This window comes from Cavia porcellus, unplaced genomic scaffold (genome assembly GCF_034190915.1).
Source record: "Cavia porcellus strain 051 isolate PalLab524CR breed Dunkin Hartley unplaced genomic scaffold, mCavPor4.1 scaffold_1, whole genome shotgun sequence".
Taxonomy (NCBI): Eukaryota; Metazoa; Chordata; class Mammalia; order Rodentia; family Caviidae; genus Cavia; species Cavia porcellus.
This window is the reverse complement of record NW_026947484.1, coordinates 235,320,111-235,338,270: the sequence shown is the minus strand read 5'-3', so window position 1 is coordinate 235,338,270 and position 18,160 is coordinate 235,320,111. Positions and strand designations below refer to the sequence as shown.

Sequence of the window (18,160 nt, the reverse complement as noted above, 5' to 3'; positions counted from 1 at the left end):
GTGTCGAGAAGTCTGCCATTATTCTAATGGGCCTTCCTCTGTAGGTTATCTGTTTCTTGTCTCTAACAGCTTTTAATATTCTGTTCTTATATTGAATTTCTGGGATCTTGATTATTATATGCCTGGGTGTAGCTCTGTTATGGTTGTAGGTGGCTGGAGTTCTGTATGCCTCATATATCAGAATATCATTTCCTTTTCCTATGTTTGGGAAGTTTTCTTTAATTATTTCTGTGAATAGCCTTTGTAGTTCCTTTGTTTGTATCCCAGCTTCTTCACTTACATTCTTTATTCTCAAGTTATAGATCTTTTTGTCCTCTTCTAGCCTTTATATTGTTACTGCTTGTTTCCTTGTTATTTTTAAAAAGTTTTCCCTTTCATACTCCCACATTGCAAAATTGTCCTCCAGTTTGGATAATCTAGCCTTAGTTTCTTTCAAGCTGATTTGCCATCCTTCCATAGAGTTTTTAATTTCCTGGTGATATCTTTGAATCTGCTTCATGTATTCTATATTTTTTTTAAATATTCTTCACCAAATGATTCTCTCCTGTGTTTGAGTTCCTCCCTTCTTCCATCTGTGTCTGCTTTGTGGGGTGCTTAGTATCTCTTTTATTAATCTTCTTATACCTTGCTTTATTTGACTAAATATTTCACTTTTGAACTTGTCTATGAGGTCCTGAATATATCTCTTTACATCCACTGGCGTTATGTCTGATATTGCATGTTTGCTGTTCTCATTCTCCCTTGTATTTACCTGTCCTGGGTCACTGTTCTCAGGGTTGGGGCCTGGAGACTTTTTGTTGTTGCTTCCTCTTCCCATCTTTTTTGCTTCTTCCAGGAGGCTGCAGTTTCTTTCTTTTTTGGTTACAATTCTTCTGAAGCGCACTGGCTAGATGACCCTTCACACTCTATCATCTCTTTTTCATAGATTAGGAAACAGATACCTAGAAAATTGTACTAACTTGCTAAAGGGCACACAATTCATAAGTGGTAGTGCAGAATCCCAATAACAATGATTAAACTTCTTACATAATTCCTGCAGATGCGTATTTTCACTCTCTATTTGTAAAAGGCTAGAACACAATAGTCCATTATATGGATGCTACTAATATAAAATTCATGATTTTTTTTTAAACAGGGTCTCACTATGTAGTGTAGGGTACCCTTGAACTCACAGTGATCCTCCAGCCTCAACTTCCTGAGTGATAGGATTAGAGTTGTGTGCTACCATGCCCAGCTTAAAATTTTTTCTTCAGCAAAAACTGTCATGAGGTGTGGGAGACAACTCCAGTGAATCCCCTTGAATGCAAAACAATTACTGTGACTTTGCTTATCTGGAGACAGTTCATTACACTGATATGTAGAGAACTGGCTATGGGATTTCCTTCTCTCTTCAATTGGCTCCAAGTATTGCAAATAAGGCTAGTCGAGGTGCTGGTATGTAACCTCTAAAGTATGTAACCTCTAAAGTCGACAGACAATCTTGTCTCCTCACATAATGTTAGCATAATGTTCTCCGTGTACAGGATATGAGCACAGTGGGATGTTAGAGCTAACAGCTCAGGGAATGTCAAGTGGGTAGGAGCCTCAAGGTAAAGAGGCTATGACTCCCCAGGGCACAAAAGTTTGCATATCAGAAACTGAAGCCAGAGCCTCTTAAAACAATTCAGTTGCTACCTTATCTTTATCTCTGCAATTTACGGAGGTGCCTTTCTTTCACCTGGGTAGCCAGCTCAAGTTACTCATGTAATTTCGACCATCCTCACTGTCATTCATCCCTGAGCCACCCTCCTTCTTCACAAGATAATACATGCTGGGAGAGGCCTAGGATCAAGGCCTTTGCCCACATGTCCTTATGGGAATTGGACTTAGGACTCCTTGGCTGCCCTTAATTGGATCATGTCCTAGTGTCTTTACTCTGGCCATGGGTTACACTGGTGGTGGCAGATTAACTTGCTGGGATTCCAATGATGTCTCAATGATATTACAAATATAACCTTTTGGAATGGAGGAAAACTGGAAAGAGGAATACAATATTTGGATGACTGAACTCAATATTTGGGATTACAATAATGAGGATATAGTGGTGCATACCTGTAATCCCAGACTACCACGAGTTCAAGACCAGCCTAGGCTACATAGTGAGTTCAAGGCCAGCCTGAACTACACTGAGAATTCATCTTAAATTTAAAAAAAAAAATTGAGAGTGGGTTGTGCTATGTAATTCAGGCTGGCCTTGAACTTTCGGCAATTCTACCTCAGCCACACAAGTGCTAGGATTACAGATGTGTGGCATCATGCCCAGCTGAAATTTTTTTAAGTGACACTGGGGATAAGACCCAGCACTCTATACATGCTAGGCAAGCACTCTACTACTGAACTACATTCCTAACTTTTCAGCTGAAATTTGTTTTACTGTAAGAAGGAAAATTATCTAGGCAATTAGCATAATTTTCCTAAGTAGATTAAACTGTTATAATCAAATATGATTGTACATTGAACTATTACAAACCATTCCTAAATATGTTATAATCACAAATTGAATGACAAGTATACAAATGTCACACCCATTAAAGCAACATGCCATAAAAAGTTTAGCTAGAATATTTCTCCACATTCCACAATTCATATTTTTAATCACTGAAACTGATCCTTTCTCTCAAACTGTGGATATAGCTCAATGGGAGAGTGCTTGCCTAATACATATAAGCCCCTATGTTCAACCTCCAATACCAAAAAAAGATACCCTTTCCCAGATCACTGAAATGTTACCAGCTGGCTTCAACACTCATAACGTAATGAATAATTTATTCCAGTCAAAAGAATTCTACATAGATGGGGGAACGTATCTGTAATCCCAACACTCAGGAGACTGAGGCAGCAGGATTACCTTGAGTTCAAGGAAAACCCGAGCTCCACAGTGAGTTCAAGGTCAGCCTGAACTACATAGTGAGACCTTGTCTCCAAAATAAATAAATAAATTAATTAATTAATTAAAAAAAAGAATCCTAAACAGAAAGCCAAAGAAAAAGTAATCACAATCGTGCATGGTAGTACATGCCTGTAATCCCAGCACTTAGAAGGCTGAGACAGGAGGATCCTTGTTGAGACCAGCCTTGGCTGTGAAGTGAGTTCAAGGCCAACTCAAACTGCATAGCAAGATCTGTCTCAAAAAAAACATAAGAAGTAATCAAAAAGCAAAAATCTAATAAAACCTAGCTCCTAGAAAAAAAAATGATTCCAGTAACATATAATTATGAAAGAAAAACAACACCCAAAAGCTTGCTCACTCATCCCCAGTCTTGGTCTTTCACTAGGTAATACAAATTTAAGTACAGAATGAAACAATACCATAATAGCTCTTATCATATATCTCATTTATTATATTCTTTTCTACTTGTATTATTCCTTTATATCACCTACTCTCTCAAAATAAGGATAAGAATTCCTGGAGATTGCTATATTCACAACAATTTTATAAATTTTGTTTTCATTTCCAAATTAATCTTGAGAAAAAATGCAGAGTAAACTATAATCTGCCTCATCTGGATTACAATACTACAAGTACTACCAGGCAATTAAAAGACCCACATCTGTGTCATTACTCGTGGCACTGATGGCAAGGGCTAGCAAACTACACAAATTATACTACCTTGGGCATAACTAACTTGCCATCTTTTTTTTTTTTTTTTTGGTACCAGGAATTGAACTTATGACTTTGCGTTTGCCAAGCAGGCACTTACGTGCTTACATGGCTAAAGCTCCAGCTCTTTGCCATCCATTCTTGCAAATAAAGTTTTCTTGGAACACAGCCACATGGATCCATTTCTTAATTGCCTAGGACTGTTTTAACACTACAATATCAGATTGGAGTAGATGCCATAGAAAACATCCAACCTGCAAACCTATAATATTTATTATTTAGCCCTTTAAGAGAAAGTTATGGGGCAGAACCCATGGTGGGCCCGGGCGAAGTAACAAGAACAACAGGAAGCCAATTCACCCTTCTGGCGAGCCAACTGGTGCACAGGCTGGGAGACAAGAACACCAACTGGCACCCACCCATGAGCAAGCACCTGGCTGATTCAAAGGACAGGCTGAATTGACAGCATCTGAGGTACCAGAACAACTTAATGCTTCTATTGTTTTACTGACTTTGCAGGCCTAAGGCCAGCAGTCTGAACATCTATTAAGAGGATAATAATACAGCAAACATGGGGATTTTCTTCTGTCTTGTTTTTGAAATCCAATATTGTTCTGTTTGTTTTATTTAATGTCCTGTTTTGATTGGTTTCATTCTGTTTTGTTTTGTTTGATTTTATCATGTCTGATGGTCTGGGCAGCAATTTTGAAGATTACAAGAGGCATTATGGTAGCCATTGATGACTTCCTATTATCTTGTTTTGAAATCCTGGATCACTTTCACTGTTTTCTTTTGATGGGCTTTATTCTGTTTTATTTTGTTTGGTTTTATTCTCTTTAAAATATGCATTTAATCTTTTGATTGGTTTTATTTTGTTTGATTTTATTATGTCTGATGATATGAACAGCTATTTTGAACAAAACATGAGACATTATGGTAGCCATTGCTGATTTCCCATTATCTTGTTTTGAAGTTCTGTATCACTTTCATTGCTTTGTTATGATTACCTTTGTTTTGTTTCGTTTGATTTTATTCTTTATAAAATAAAAAAAAATTTTAAAGAAAGCATTAAGGGAAGCTGACCCACAGCAATAATATTGAATTACTACACGTCTACCTCACCGCACACATCTGGCTATAATGAAGGCAGCATGTACCCACTGTCAACATGACAGCAATCATCCTACCTGTATTTGGATTTCAATTCCATTACTAGAAATCTATCTTTAGAGCATTGCTTCAATCACTCCAGGATTCATTCCTCACTGCTAAAATGGCAGAATTATATAAACTTCACACTAATGACTCATTTGACATTTATTGGACAGCTCTTTAGCGGGCACGTGAATAAACACCCTCACCTGCTCATAGCTTACATTCTTATGAGAGCAATGAATGTAATAATTCACTCAGTACCTTCTATGACTACTATTGCAGGTAGGTGATAATCTAGTGGGGAGAATCTCAATTGTAAATAATATTTGACTAATTGATTTCCTTTTAGCATCTGACTTTCTAAAACTAATAAAGTCCAGACTACACACTTCAGAAACTTGATCTATATGGACAAAATGATAGTATCTTGAACTCACAGAATTATTGCAAATCTGAATCAAACAACACCAAAATATGTATCAAGGAGATCTGAGATACCAAACGAAAGGGTTCTATCACACTGATAAATCTATAATGTATAAAAAGACATCTAAGACTCTTTTACAGACTAGGGGTATAGGTCAGTGGTGGAGCACATGCTCATTATGTGTGAGGCCCAAGGTAAGCATAGGCCCTGCTTCAATCTCTGGCACCTCCAAAATTTGTTAAAATAAACTGGATGCTAATTTTGTTACTATTCTTAAAATTCTCAGATTTAAAAATACAATTCACCTATGTAAGTTTATGTTCTCAACTGAGGGGGTGGAGAGAATGATGGAAGGAGACAGAAAACAGTACTAAGAAGGCAATTCCACACAGACCACCAGCTCTAGAAAGAGCTTTGGGAAGAAAGCCAACCTTCAGTGCCTGGCTCAGGCTCCCTTCCCTCTGGCCTCTAAAAGGATAAACACCTTCAGGCTGTGTCAGGTACATACTTTTCTTTCTTCAAACAGCCCGGCATGGTGGCACGCACCTTGTAATTCCGGCACTCTGAATGGCTGAAGCAGGAGAATTAAAAATGCAATCCAGGCTGGGAAGCTTACCAAATTTAGCAAGACCCTGTCTCAAAACAGAAAATCAAAAGGGCTGAGGATGTACTCAGTGTGAAGGTGCTAGGTAATTACTTCCATTATTAAAAAAAAGAACCTGTCGTGCTGAGCTTCCTGAAAGAAGTACACGCTGTTCCCAACCATGGTAACTCTGTTCAGAAGTTACGTGTTTTAGATTTTCCCCTTACTGACTTCAGAAATAAACCTAAGTAAGGTCTGGTTTCACTGTATGAAAAATAATTAATACATCTAATATTTTCATTATTTAAGAAAAATCATATTAATGTAACAATATTCTATATATTTTATAAAATTTTTGGTCATATTTTAAAATTCTCAAACCAGATGTGGTGGCACACGCCTATAATCCCATCACTCAGAAGGCTGAGGCAGCATCACTGAGAGTTCAAGGCCAGCACGGGCTACAACATGAGTTCAAGGCTATCCTGAATTGCAGCATAAGAACCTGTCTCAAAAAAAGACACCCCCCCCCCCAAAATAAGAAAAGAAATTTTTTTTTCTGAAAATTTGAAGCTACAGCGTAAGGCTGCAATTTGTTCTTTCAAAAACAATCAAGAAGCTGGTCCAACTTAGTACAAGCACTCAGGAGGCTGAGGCAGGATGCTCACTTAAGCCCAACGTGTGAGGTCAGCTGGGGGCAATATCTTGAGACCCAATCCCAAAGGGGGGGGGGAATATCTGGACTTTTTGCATATCACTCAGCTTATGACGTATCAAGTGAAAACTTAAAAGCAAGAAATTCTCTTTATGGTGCAGTAACAATTACTTAATCATCACATCCATATAAAAAAAGATTAGAAGTAAACATGAAAATGAAAGTGCACTTATAACATATGGGTTTTTTTCTTGAGGTTCACTGTCACCATGGTGCTTGGCAATTTTTAGAAAACTGAATATATTTTATGTTTGTACTTAAAATAGTTTTTAAATGTTTCAATATATGTGCTTGGACGCAACAGGCAAACAGATACTCTGATAGGCTGATGGTACATATACTTTGACACAAGCATTTTGGGAGGGCAACTGACAGTATCTTCCACGTTTTTACACGTATACTAATTTTGATCCTGTAAAATATGTACAGATAGGAATGGAAGTTACACTTAACCCAGAGATTCAAGCAGACTTCTGGGTATGTCTGGGTGACCATGGCAGCCCAAATGTGACCTATCACACGGTCCAGGCCCCTTCTGCTCCTGCACTGTTACCCCTGCTCTGCTTCCTAGCCTCCACCAGGCTCTTCCACCACAACGGTTCTGCTTAGGAGCCAGCTGATCATGGACTCAATCCCCTGAAAGCATGAGCCAAACTAAGCCCTCAATTAAATCCTGGGTGTCAAGAAAAAGGGAAGCTAACTAATATAGTTTTTTTTTTTAAGGGTGAGGTTGTTAAAAAAAGGAAAATTGGAGGAATGGAAAAGAGAAGCATAAACGAAGGAAGGAAAAGACAGGAATGAAGTCTGGCGATTTAGGTCGGCGGCATAAGCACCTGGCTGACCAGCATGAGGTCATGAGTTCAATCTCTGGTACAAAAAAAAGGAATTAAAGAAGAAAAATTCATTATGAAACAGGTTAAACAAGTTATGGAACATCCATGAAATAAAATAATATAGCTCACAAGTATTAAAACAAATAAGTAGCTTAGTCTACCTTTGGAAAGGATGTTCAGGACGTGTCGACTTAAAGGCAAGTGAGGAACAGTACCACGGGCCTAGATGCTCCTTCCCCACAGTGACCTCACCAGATCCTCCAGGTGCTGGGAGCTGTGATTTCTCGAAGCTGCACTCTTCCCTGGAGAATAACCTTCAGCCAACTGCATACTCCCTCACAAGAAATGCCTGCAAAATGACTCACTCTCATGGGGGTAAAAGGTAGCAGCAGCAGATTATTGGCTGACAGAAGGTATAACAGTTCTGGATCCCAGGAGGATGGAATGAGCACTTATCAACTTCACCCAATGAATGCAAGTACAAAACCTGCATTGAATATATCCTGGAATTACCTGAGATCATTCAAGTGTAAGCGTAAGTGCAGAGACTGAGAAACAATACAGAAATCCAGGATATAGCTGAGCTGCAAAGCACCTGCCTGGCAAGTGCAAGGTTCTGAGTTTGATTCCTGATACCAAAAAATAAAATACAGAATTTAAAAGACCACTGAATAGACAGTAAGTTTGCCCCTTTCCCATCTTAAATCTCTAAGCCTGACTCTACAAAGCCAGGCCCCCAAATTGAAGGCTGTGGTACATATGGGAAAATCCAGGAGAAACCCTCAAGTTCTGCTCCACAAGAACTAAATCACAAAGTGTGAGGGAAAAAGAACCCAAACATTTACCTTCCTTCTTTATTCTCTCCCATTGCAGCCCACAGATAACCTCAAAGAGAAGGCAGAAGAAAAGTAGAAACTACAGAACTCAAAAATGTGAAAAGGAAATGAAAGCTACCCAGATTGAGAGGCAAGAAATTACACTGTCTTTGTTCAAGGATACCTCGACTGTGCGAAGAAAGTAAAAAAAACTGACAAAAAATTTATTTCTGGAACCAATCAGTAATTATGCTGATTGTATGTGAGGTTGTAGGATAGAAGGTTAATAAAGTATACAAAATTTTTTCCTATATATTAGCAATAAACAAGTGCAATTTCAAATTGCAACATAATACCAGATTTTTTTAAATGTAAAAATTAGAAGTCAAAACATAACACTGCTATGGGGAGCCACAACAGATTACATCAAACCTCACTGTCTAGCCAGACGTAGAACAGGACAGATTTATGTAACCATGACTTAAGCACAGGTAAGTGTGCATGTGCTGCATGGGGAAGCACACAAGAACATAAGCACATGTAACAACATGTAAGAACTGGAAAATAAAGATGCAGGCTGCGGGCTCTGCTCTTCCCTGCTGCTTGCTATTGCTTCTGTCTGCCTCTATGTGCTTTCTTGGGAAACTCACAAGCAAATTTAGCCATCCCAGTAACTGCTTACATTAGCACCCACAAAATAAAACACAGATATAAATCTAGAATAATATATGTAAGGTTGATATAAGCAAAACTATAAACCTCTGATGAAAGAAATCAAAATTAAACTAAACAGTAAAAGATATTCTATGGGTATGGCTTATGTCTAGATGTCTCCCCAAAGTCTCATGGAATAGGCTTCAAGGGTTTGTGTCTGATTCATGATCCAATGTGGGATTAGGGATGTGAGTGCTACACCGGCCCTGGGGTGGGTAGTCTACATACATTATAAGAGACAGAGTTTTGGCACACTCCTCCCTTCTTTGGTCTTGATACTTTTGCTGTTTTCTAACAATGAACTGTTGCCCTTTGCCACAAGCCATGCTGCCTTGGACCCAGCAGGTTATGGACTGAAACCTCCACAAATTGTAAGTTAAATAAACCTTACCTTCCTTAATTTTGGATGTCAGATATTCTGTCTCAGCAATAAGAGAAAAGTAACTAATATATTACGTTCATAAAAAGGAGCATTAAACAATGTCAAAAGGACCGTTCTTTCCAATTTGATCTATAGATTGAATGCAATTTCAAACTCCAAGTAAGACATTTTGTGGATACTGACACAGAGATTCTACAGTTTAGAAAGACAAAAATCTGTGATTTACTTATCAACTGACTTGTGAAAAGACTGTGATGGACTTGTCAAAAGATTGTGAAAGACACCAATTTTTTTTAAATAAAAACAAAGTTGGAGACCTGACATGACCTAACTTCAACATTAACTATACAGCTACAATGATCAAGGCAGTCGGATATTAGAAAGAACAAACAAATCAGCAGGACAGAAAGGAACACTCATCAACACACCCATATAAATAGTTCCAAAATACCAATCCAATGCAAAAAACACAGTCTTCAACAAAAGATACTATTAGAATTAGACGATCATATACAAAAAAATGAAACTAGATACAAACTTAACTACCCTTCACAAAAGTCAACTTAACTAGATGATAGGGCTGATTTTTTTTTTTGAAAGACAGACAGGGTCTCATAGTACAATTCAAGATAGTTTCAACCTCAATGACCCAGGCAGAGTAGTCAGCAGCAGAAAAAAAGATGCTCTCTGAGTCACTGTCTAGACACTGGACTATAGCACTGTGAGGAAGACAAGAAGGAAGGAAGTGGGTCGCCTGGACCTAAGAATACTGAAGTACAAACTGAAGCCCACTGAAAGAGTAAAAAGAAAAATCCAAGGAAGAAAAACGCAGTAGCCAGCAGCACCTTCACCCTGAGATGGGACTGACTCACTGCACCACAGAAGCTGCTCAAACCAGTGGACACACAGTGACAATGACAGTGACAATGGCCAAACCCAGATGCCTCTGCAGAGAGATGCAGCAGTGGAAGGGAGCAGCAGATGTGGAGGACTACACTGGCTGGTGAAGAGTGTAGAGAACTTAGTCCTCTGACAAGGAGAGAGTGATGAGCCAGGAGCCATTTTGGAGATGAACTACCTGGGCTCAGAACCCAGAACTGCTGCAAGCTCCATGTAGGGGCTCCCAGCTGGGCGGGGACCCATGGAAATTTCATGGACTGCAATAAACCCAGTGAGTCTGGTGGCAGGGCAGGCCTGCTGAGGTTATCCACTACCCTACTACAAAACCACTGCTGTAATGCTGGGGTGGACTGGCACAGTTCAGGACTCTGTCTCCACAGGGTGTCTGCTAGTGAGACCACAGAGGCTCCTGGAATGGAACTGTTTGATTTTCTTTTCTTGCCTCCTTCTCCTTCATTGTTTTTACATGAATGTGACAGTGATTCCTAACCTCTATGTGTGTGTGGTTCTCTTCCATTCTTCCTTCTATCTCTACCATGTCTTTTTTCCTTCAGTCTTCTGTACCAGTTTCCCCAAGCTGGTGTGATCCCCCTTTGTCCTCCAACAATACTTCTAATCTCTTTCTCTGCTTCCACTTTTCTATTTTCTCCTAAATCCATTTTAAATTTTAACCCCTGAGGGCAAAAATGACACTTTGGCCTTATATACTGCATATAATACTCTGGTTCCCGTTACATTTTATTATGTAATTACAAATCTAGTTAATGAGGTTAAACGTTTCAAATTAAGGTTTAGCTCAATCTGTTGCTCTCTAGGCTGTGTTTGATGCTATTAGTACCACTATAACCAAAACTGACCTAACTATAATAAAAAGCTGTTGGTCCTGGTAATTTATGACTAAGATTAACAGTCACAGGAAACACAGTGGCACATGCCAAAGAACCAGCAACTAGAACACACAAGTAACAACTTCTCATCTCCAACAATCTGAAGAGGTAAGATCTTCCAACAGATTCAAAACCAAAAAACCAGCTACACCTAGAATATACCTCAGAGAATGAATCATCACCTAAAGGTCCTAAACACTACCAATAAAGGAACCCACCATAGGCAACTTAGCATTACAATAAATTAAACTTAAAAATAAAAGAAAAACAAAAAAGTGAGAAGACATTAAACAAAATGCAACCTCAGATATCCAGTTCCCCAAAGGCAAATCCAGGGGGCAATGAGCTGGGACAATCTGCAAGCCCCCCACCAGGTCTCTCAGAAGTGGAAATAACAAAGCAATGGAATGAGGCTCTGGAAAAATGAAATAAAAAATAATCTCTCATGTAACTACAGAGATTACCAAATACCCACCATGCTTAGCAGACATACACAAAAATGTTAGAGAGGACACAGACAAAAAGAAAGATGAGCTTAAGAAAATTATGGAAGCTCAACATAGGAAAGAAATGGAATCCATAAAGCAGATTCAAGCAGATATCCAGGAGAATAAATACTTCACTAAAAGTAGTCAAATCAGATTAAATCAATGTGAAGACAAGATCTCAGATACTGAAGACAGGCTTGTAGCTGGCCACCAAGAAAAGAGGATTTCTCAAAAATCACAAGGGACTATGAGAAATCAGTCCAGCAGGTGCTAGATGAGACAAACAAGAATAACTTAAGATCTATTGGAGTCAATGAAAAAGCAGGAGATACTAAAAATGACATTTAAAATGTTTATAGACATCATGACAACTTTCCTGGTGGTAAAAAATAAACTGACATACAGATAAACAAGGCATATAGAACTAAATTTGCAATTATCCAAAAAAAAAAATCTACAGCCAGGCATATCAGACAAGACTCCAGAAACTCAACACAAGAATAAAACCCTAAAAGTTGTTAAAGAAAAGGAACAAATCACCTATAACAAAAAAAGGAAAAGCCCATCAGAATTACAGCTGAATTCTCAGCATAAACTTCAAGTCAAAAAGTGCTTGGAGTGAAATACTCCAAATTCTAAAGGAAAACAATTTTCAATCCAGACAGTTTTGTACCTTGCAAAACTATCTTTCAAAACTGATGGAGAAATAAAATACTGTGATGACAAAGACCATCTGAGGAAATTAATAATCACCAAACCAGCACTCCAAAATGTTCTGAAGGACATTCTAGAAAGAGATAATAAGGACCACAGCTCCATGAACCCAAATAAAAGGAATTCACTAGGAAGGCAAACAAATAGAGGAAGGGGGTATGGGGAGAGCCAATAATAGGAAAATAATACAACAAGGATAAATTAATACATTTCAGCTTTAAGCATTAATAGTAATGGTCTCAATTCACCAATCAAAAGACACAGACTGGCAAAATGGATCAAGAAGCAAGATCCAACAATACACTGCATCTAAGAAACACATTTAATTCAAAAAGAAATTCATAGACTGACCGTCAAAGGATGGAAAACAATACTCCATGTGACAGGAACCCAGAGAAAGACAAGGATATTCTATTTGCAGACAAAGTAAATTTCAAGCCAAGACTGATGAAGGGAGATAAAGGTTACTACGTTCTTGTAAAGAGAACAAGCCAAGAGGCAGAGATAACAATCACAAATATATGTGCAACAAATACCAGTGCACCCAACTATATAAAGCATTTACTAACAGACATGAAAAATCAAATAAATCCTAATGCAATTGTATTGGGAGACTGCAATACCCTACTGTCACAAAAAGACAGATCAAGTGGTCAAAAACTCAATAATGAAATATTAGAAATAAATCAAACTTTTTAGCAAATGTACTTAGTAGATATCTACAGAGTGATCCACCCCACAATATCAGAATACACATTCTTCTCAGCTTCACATCAGACATTCTCCCAAACACATTGCAGACTGGCTCACAAAACACGGGTAAATAAACCCAAAAGAACTGATTGTTTTTGTGTGTGTGTGTGGTTTTTTTGTTTTGTTTTGTTTTGTTTTTGCCTTTTTTGAGACGAGGTCTCCCTATGCAGTTCAGGCTGGCCTTAAGCTCACTTTGTAGCCCAGGCTGGTCTCGAACTTGCAAGAATCCTCCGACCTCAGTCTCCCGAGTGCTGGGATTACAGGCGTGAGCCACCACGCCTGGCAATCCAAAAGAATTGAAATTATCCCATGCATACTGTCAGACCACAGTGCAACGAAATTGGAATTCCATGCCAAAGGAAACCACAAGAACTTCATAACACACGGAAATTAAATAGCACACTATTGAACAACCAATAGGTCACAGATGAAATTAAAGAAAAAAATTAGTTTTTACAGTTCAATGATACTGACACTACAGCACACTAGAACTTATGGGACACAACAAAAGCAGTCTTAAAAGGAAAACCAATACCTGTATCAAGAAAACAGAGCAAGTGCATATAAACAACTTAATGTTGAACTCCAAATTTCTAGAAAAAGTCTGGCCCTGAATCAAGGCCGGCAGCTCCCTGACTGTTAGTTTTAAGGAGGAGCCTAAAGAGATGTCTTTCTATGGTCTGTTGGCCATTTCAGAACTTGGGCAGTGAAATGGTCAATTCATTAGAAAAAAACAGCTGGAAGCACCCACTCCACCCCCATGAGGGGCTGTGAGCATGGCAGGCTCTGGTGACCCAGGACAGGAGCCACCAGCATTTACTGGGACCTGTGCCATGCTGGGACCTGGAGCACCTGAAAACCAAGGAACCTCTCCCCCTCTGCCTGTTTTGTTTTGTTGAACTTCAATATACATGAAAGTATGGACACCTATTTTGAAGAGAATGAGAGACTCTACAACAGTCATTAGTGACTTCCCTACTGTCCGGTTCTAAAGAACTAAAACACCTTCCTCATTCTGTTCAGAACAGTTTTATACTATGTTGTTTTGTATGAATTCTCTGTATGCGAAGACATGGACAACTATTTGGAAGAAAACAACAGACAATATGATAGAGAGTGAAGATCCCAGGTCGTCTACCTTTGAAATTTATATCTCTTATATTACTTTCTTATATCCTATTTTGTTCTGTTTTGTTGTGTTTAATTTTACCCCGTTTAAAATAAAAATTTTAAAAAAAACAAATTTCTAAAAAAAGAAAAGCAGGCTAAGCTAAGAACTCCTACAAGGAAGGAAATTATAAAGATCAAAGCAGAAATTAACACAATGGAGACTAAAAAACAATACAAAGAATCAATAAATCTAAGAGCTGATACTTTGAAAGAATAAATAAAACTGACCAACTCTAGCCAACTTTATCAAAAAAAGGAAAGAAAACCACACAATTAGGAATGAAAAGGGTGAAATCACAACAGACCCTGCAGAAATTTACAAAATCATCTACATCTACTTTGAAAACTTGTATTATAATAAGACGGAATACAGAAGAAATGGACAGATTCCTACACACATATGAATTACCAAAGCTGAATCAAAAAGATATAAAAATTCTGCATAACCCAGTATCAATAAATGAAATTGAAGATGTAATTAAAAACCTATCAACAAACAAAAGTCCAGGTCCTGATGGATTCATTGCTGAATTCTATAAGAAATTTAGGGAAGGCCTAACACCACTACTTCTCAAACTCTTTAATGAAATTGAAAGGGAAGTAATATTTTCAAATTCATTCCTGGAAGCAAGCATTACCCTCATACCAAAACCAGAGAAGGACCCAACTAAGAAACACAATTGCAAACCAATCTCCCTAATGAACATTGATGCAAAAATCCTCAGTAAGATACTGGCAAACAAACAATATAAAATCGTCAAGAAGATTGCAAACTATTATCAAGTGGGATTCATCTGAGGGATGCAGAGATGGTTTAATATATGTAAATCCATAAGTGTAACACACCATATTGACAGAGCCAAGGACAAAAACCATACGATAATCTCAGTAGATGCAGAAAAAGCTTTTGACAAAGCCAAGCAACCATTATGATAAAACAACCCTACAGAAAATTGGAATAGATGGTCTTTATCTCAATCTGACAAAAGTCACGTACAACAAACCAATAGCCAACATCATACCAAATGTACAAAAACTGAAAGCTTTCTCTCTAAAATCAGGAACAATACAAGGATGTCTACTGTCTCCACTCCTATTCAACATAGTTCTGGAAACTTTAGCTGGGACAACTAGACAAGAGAAAGAAATAAAAAGAATAAATACAGGAAAGAAATTAAACTTCCTTATTTTCAGATGACGTGATACTCTACTAAGAAGACCCCAAAAGCTCCATCAAAAGACTACTAGATTTATAAGCCAATTAAGTAGCATAGGTAGATACAAAGTCAACCCTCAAATCAGTAGTTTTCTTGTACATGAATAACAAAGTCACTGAGAGAGATCAGGGAAACAATACCTTTTCTAATAGCATCCAAAAAAATGAAATACCTAGCAATCAATCTAACAGAGGATGTAAAAGACCCCTACATGGAAAACTACAGTACTCTGAAAAAGGAGGCTGAAGAGGATATTAGAAAATGGAGCAATATCCCATGCTCTTAGGTAGGAAGAACCACTACAGTGAAAATGGCCATACTACCAAATCTGCCATCCCAATAGAAATTCCAATAGCATATCTCACAGAATTACAGAAAACAATCCTAAAATTCACCTGGAACCAGAAGAGACCTAGAATAGCAAAGGAAGCTCTGGGCAACAAAAACAAGGCAGGGGGCATCATAATCTCTGACTGAAATTATAGTACAAAGCTATGATAAAAATAGCATGGTACTGGCAAACAGAAAGACTAAAGGATCAATGGAACAGAACAGAAGTTGCAAAAACAACTCCAAAAACTCTCACTACTTTATCTTTGATAAAAGGATCAAACATTCTCATTGGAAGAAAGATAACCTCTTTAATAAGTGGTGCTAAGAAAACTGGCTTTCCACATGCTGAAGATTAAACCTAGACCTGTATCTCTCATCATGCACTAAACTAAAATTGAAACAGACCAAAGATATAAATATTAAAATAGTAACACTCTGCTATAAGATAAAGCAAGTAAAACTCCTGACAATATAGGTGTAAACACTTTATGAATGAAACCCCAATCACGCAGGAAATATTACGAAGAATCAACAACAGGGAATGAGAAAAAATTTTTTACTAGCTACACTTCAAAGGACTAATATCTATACTACAGAAAGAACTGAAAATAATCAGGCCTCCCCAAATTTAAAGACATAATGCAAAAATCGGCACCTGAAATGAATACATACTTTCTCAGACAAAGAAGCACAAATGGCAATTAAGTTTATGGAAAAATGTTTAACATCACTGGCCATTTGAGAAATGCAAATTGAAACAACACAGATTCCATTTTGCTTCAGAAAGAATGGCTCTCATCAAGAAATCAACCAATTACAAGTGCTGGAAAGGCTATAGGGAAAAAAGGAATCCTTCTCTAATTTTGGTGAGAGTGTAAATTGGTATAAACAGTATAAAAATCAGTATATAAATTCATCAAAAAACTAAAACTAGAGGTTCCATTTTACCCAGATATTCCCCTTCTAAGAATCTTCCCAAAAGAGTTTAAATCGTATCAGAGATTTATACACACCCATGTTCACAGCAGCACAATTTGTAATAGCTAAATCTCAGAAACACAGCCCAGACGCCCATCAACTGATAAATGGATAAAGAAAATAGGGTTTTTATATACGATGGAGCACTACATTGCCATAAAAAGGGTAGAATTAAGACTTTTAGGTAAATGGTTGCACCCTGAGATCATAATTTTAAGTGCAGCCAGGCACAGTGACACACATCTATAATCCCAGCACTCAGGAGGCTGAGGCAGAAGTGCCATGAGTTTGAGACCAGTCCAGGCTACATGAGTTCAAGGCCAGCCTAAATTGCATAGCAAGGCTCTGTCTTTAAAGAAAAAAAGAATAAAAGAAAAATAATTTTAAGTGAAATAAATCAGACATACATGTTGAAATATCACACTGTTTATCTTGTATGAGAAACCCAAAAAGTAAATGAAAACTGAAATAGAGGATATTGACAAGCAGGAAGAAAATGTTCAAATTGGAAGGGGAACAAGGCAGGCAGAGGAGAAGAGAAGGGAAGGGAGGGAATAAGGACTTTAAAAGACAATAGAAAAAAGGTGATTTTTTTTGTTTTTGGTGTTTTTTTTTTTTTTTTTTTGTCTTTTTCCTTTTTATTGGTACCGGGAATCGAACTCACGACTGCCTGCTTGCAAGGCAGGTGCTTATGCCGCTGAGCTAAATCCCAAGGCCCAAAACAAAGGTTTTTAAAAGGAGAGAAGGATTGAAGGGAAGAGGGAGGAATGGGTAAAACAAATTAAAATACATTATATACAGCTAAAAATTCCTTTTGATGACTATGATCATTTATGTATGTCAGAAGTGTACCAATAACATTAATTCTTGAAAAAATTCTAGAAAATGCATATTTACTAAGTGAAAGCAGTCAATCTGAAAAGGCTACATTTTGGCTTTCAAAAATAAGACAGCGGGGCTGGGGATTTAGCTCAGTGGCATAAGCACCTGCCTTGCAAGCAGGTGGTCATGAGTTTGATCCCCGGTACCGACTTAAAAAAAAAGGAGGAAATCAGTAATAGTTACTATATTGCATATTATCCTCTAAGTAGTTGCTCAGACTACCAGATACAGGCATGCAAAGTTAACCAAACAAGTAAGTCCTAAGCTGTGTCCCTAGTTCAGTTGGTATCATTTGAGAAATTTCAGGAGTATGACTTCCTTTTGTGTCTATGTCTCCTGCACTTGTTCTGGATGGACTAAAGGTCTGAGACTGCACTCTGCTTCCTCATCTTGACATTTTCCCATGTTCCTCCGAATCAGTCAGCTGCTGAGTCCCGTGTACTTCCTGCCTGTCCCACAGTGCAGGGGACTGGGCTTAGGTACCTGGGTTCCTCCAATCCAAGGTTCCCAGGGTGGCAGACAGATGCACGGGGGAGGGGGGGAGCCTCACCTACGCTCCCCCAATGGTGGTGAG

General features: G+C 38.0%; 1 protein-coding gene and 1 non-coding gene across 14 annotated transcripts in view; one reads left to right on the top strand and one right to left on the bottom strand.

Moving 5' to 3' along the window:
• Dtnb (dystrobrevin beta) overlaps positions 1-18,160 on the bottom strand; it is a 337,086-nt gene that overhangs the window by 304,200 nt on the left and 14,726 nt on the right. The gene's annotated exons all lie outside the window — the stretch shown is intronic.
• Positions 13,611-13,745, top strand: LOC111757791 (small nucleolar RNA SNORA2/SNORA34 family). Its single transcript, XR_002792077.1, has one exon. It is a non-coding gene; the product is annotated as a small nucleolar RNA SNORA2/SNORA34 family (small nucleolar RNA).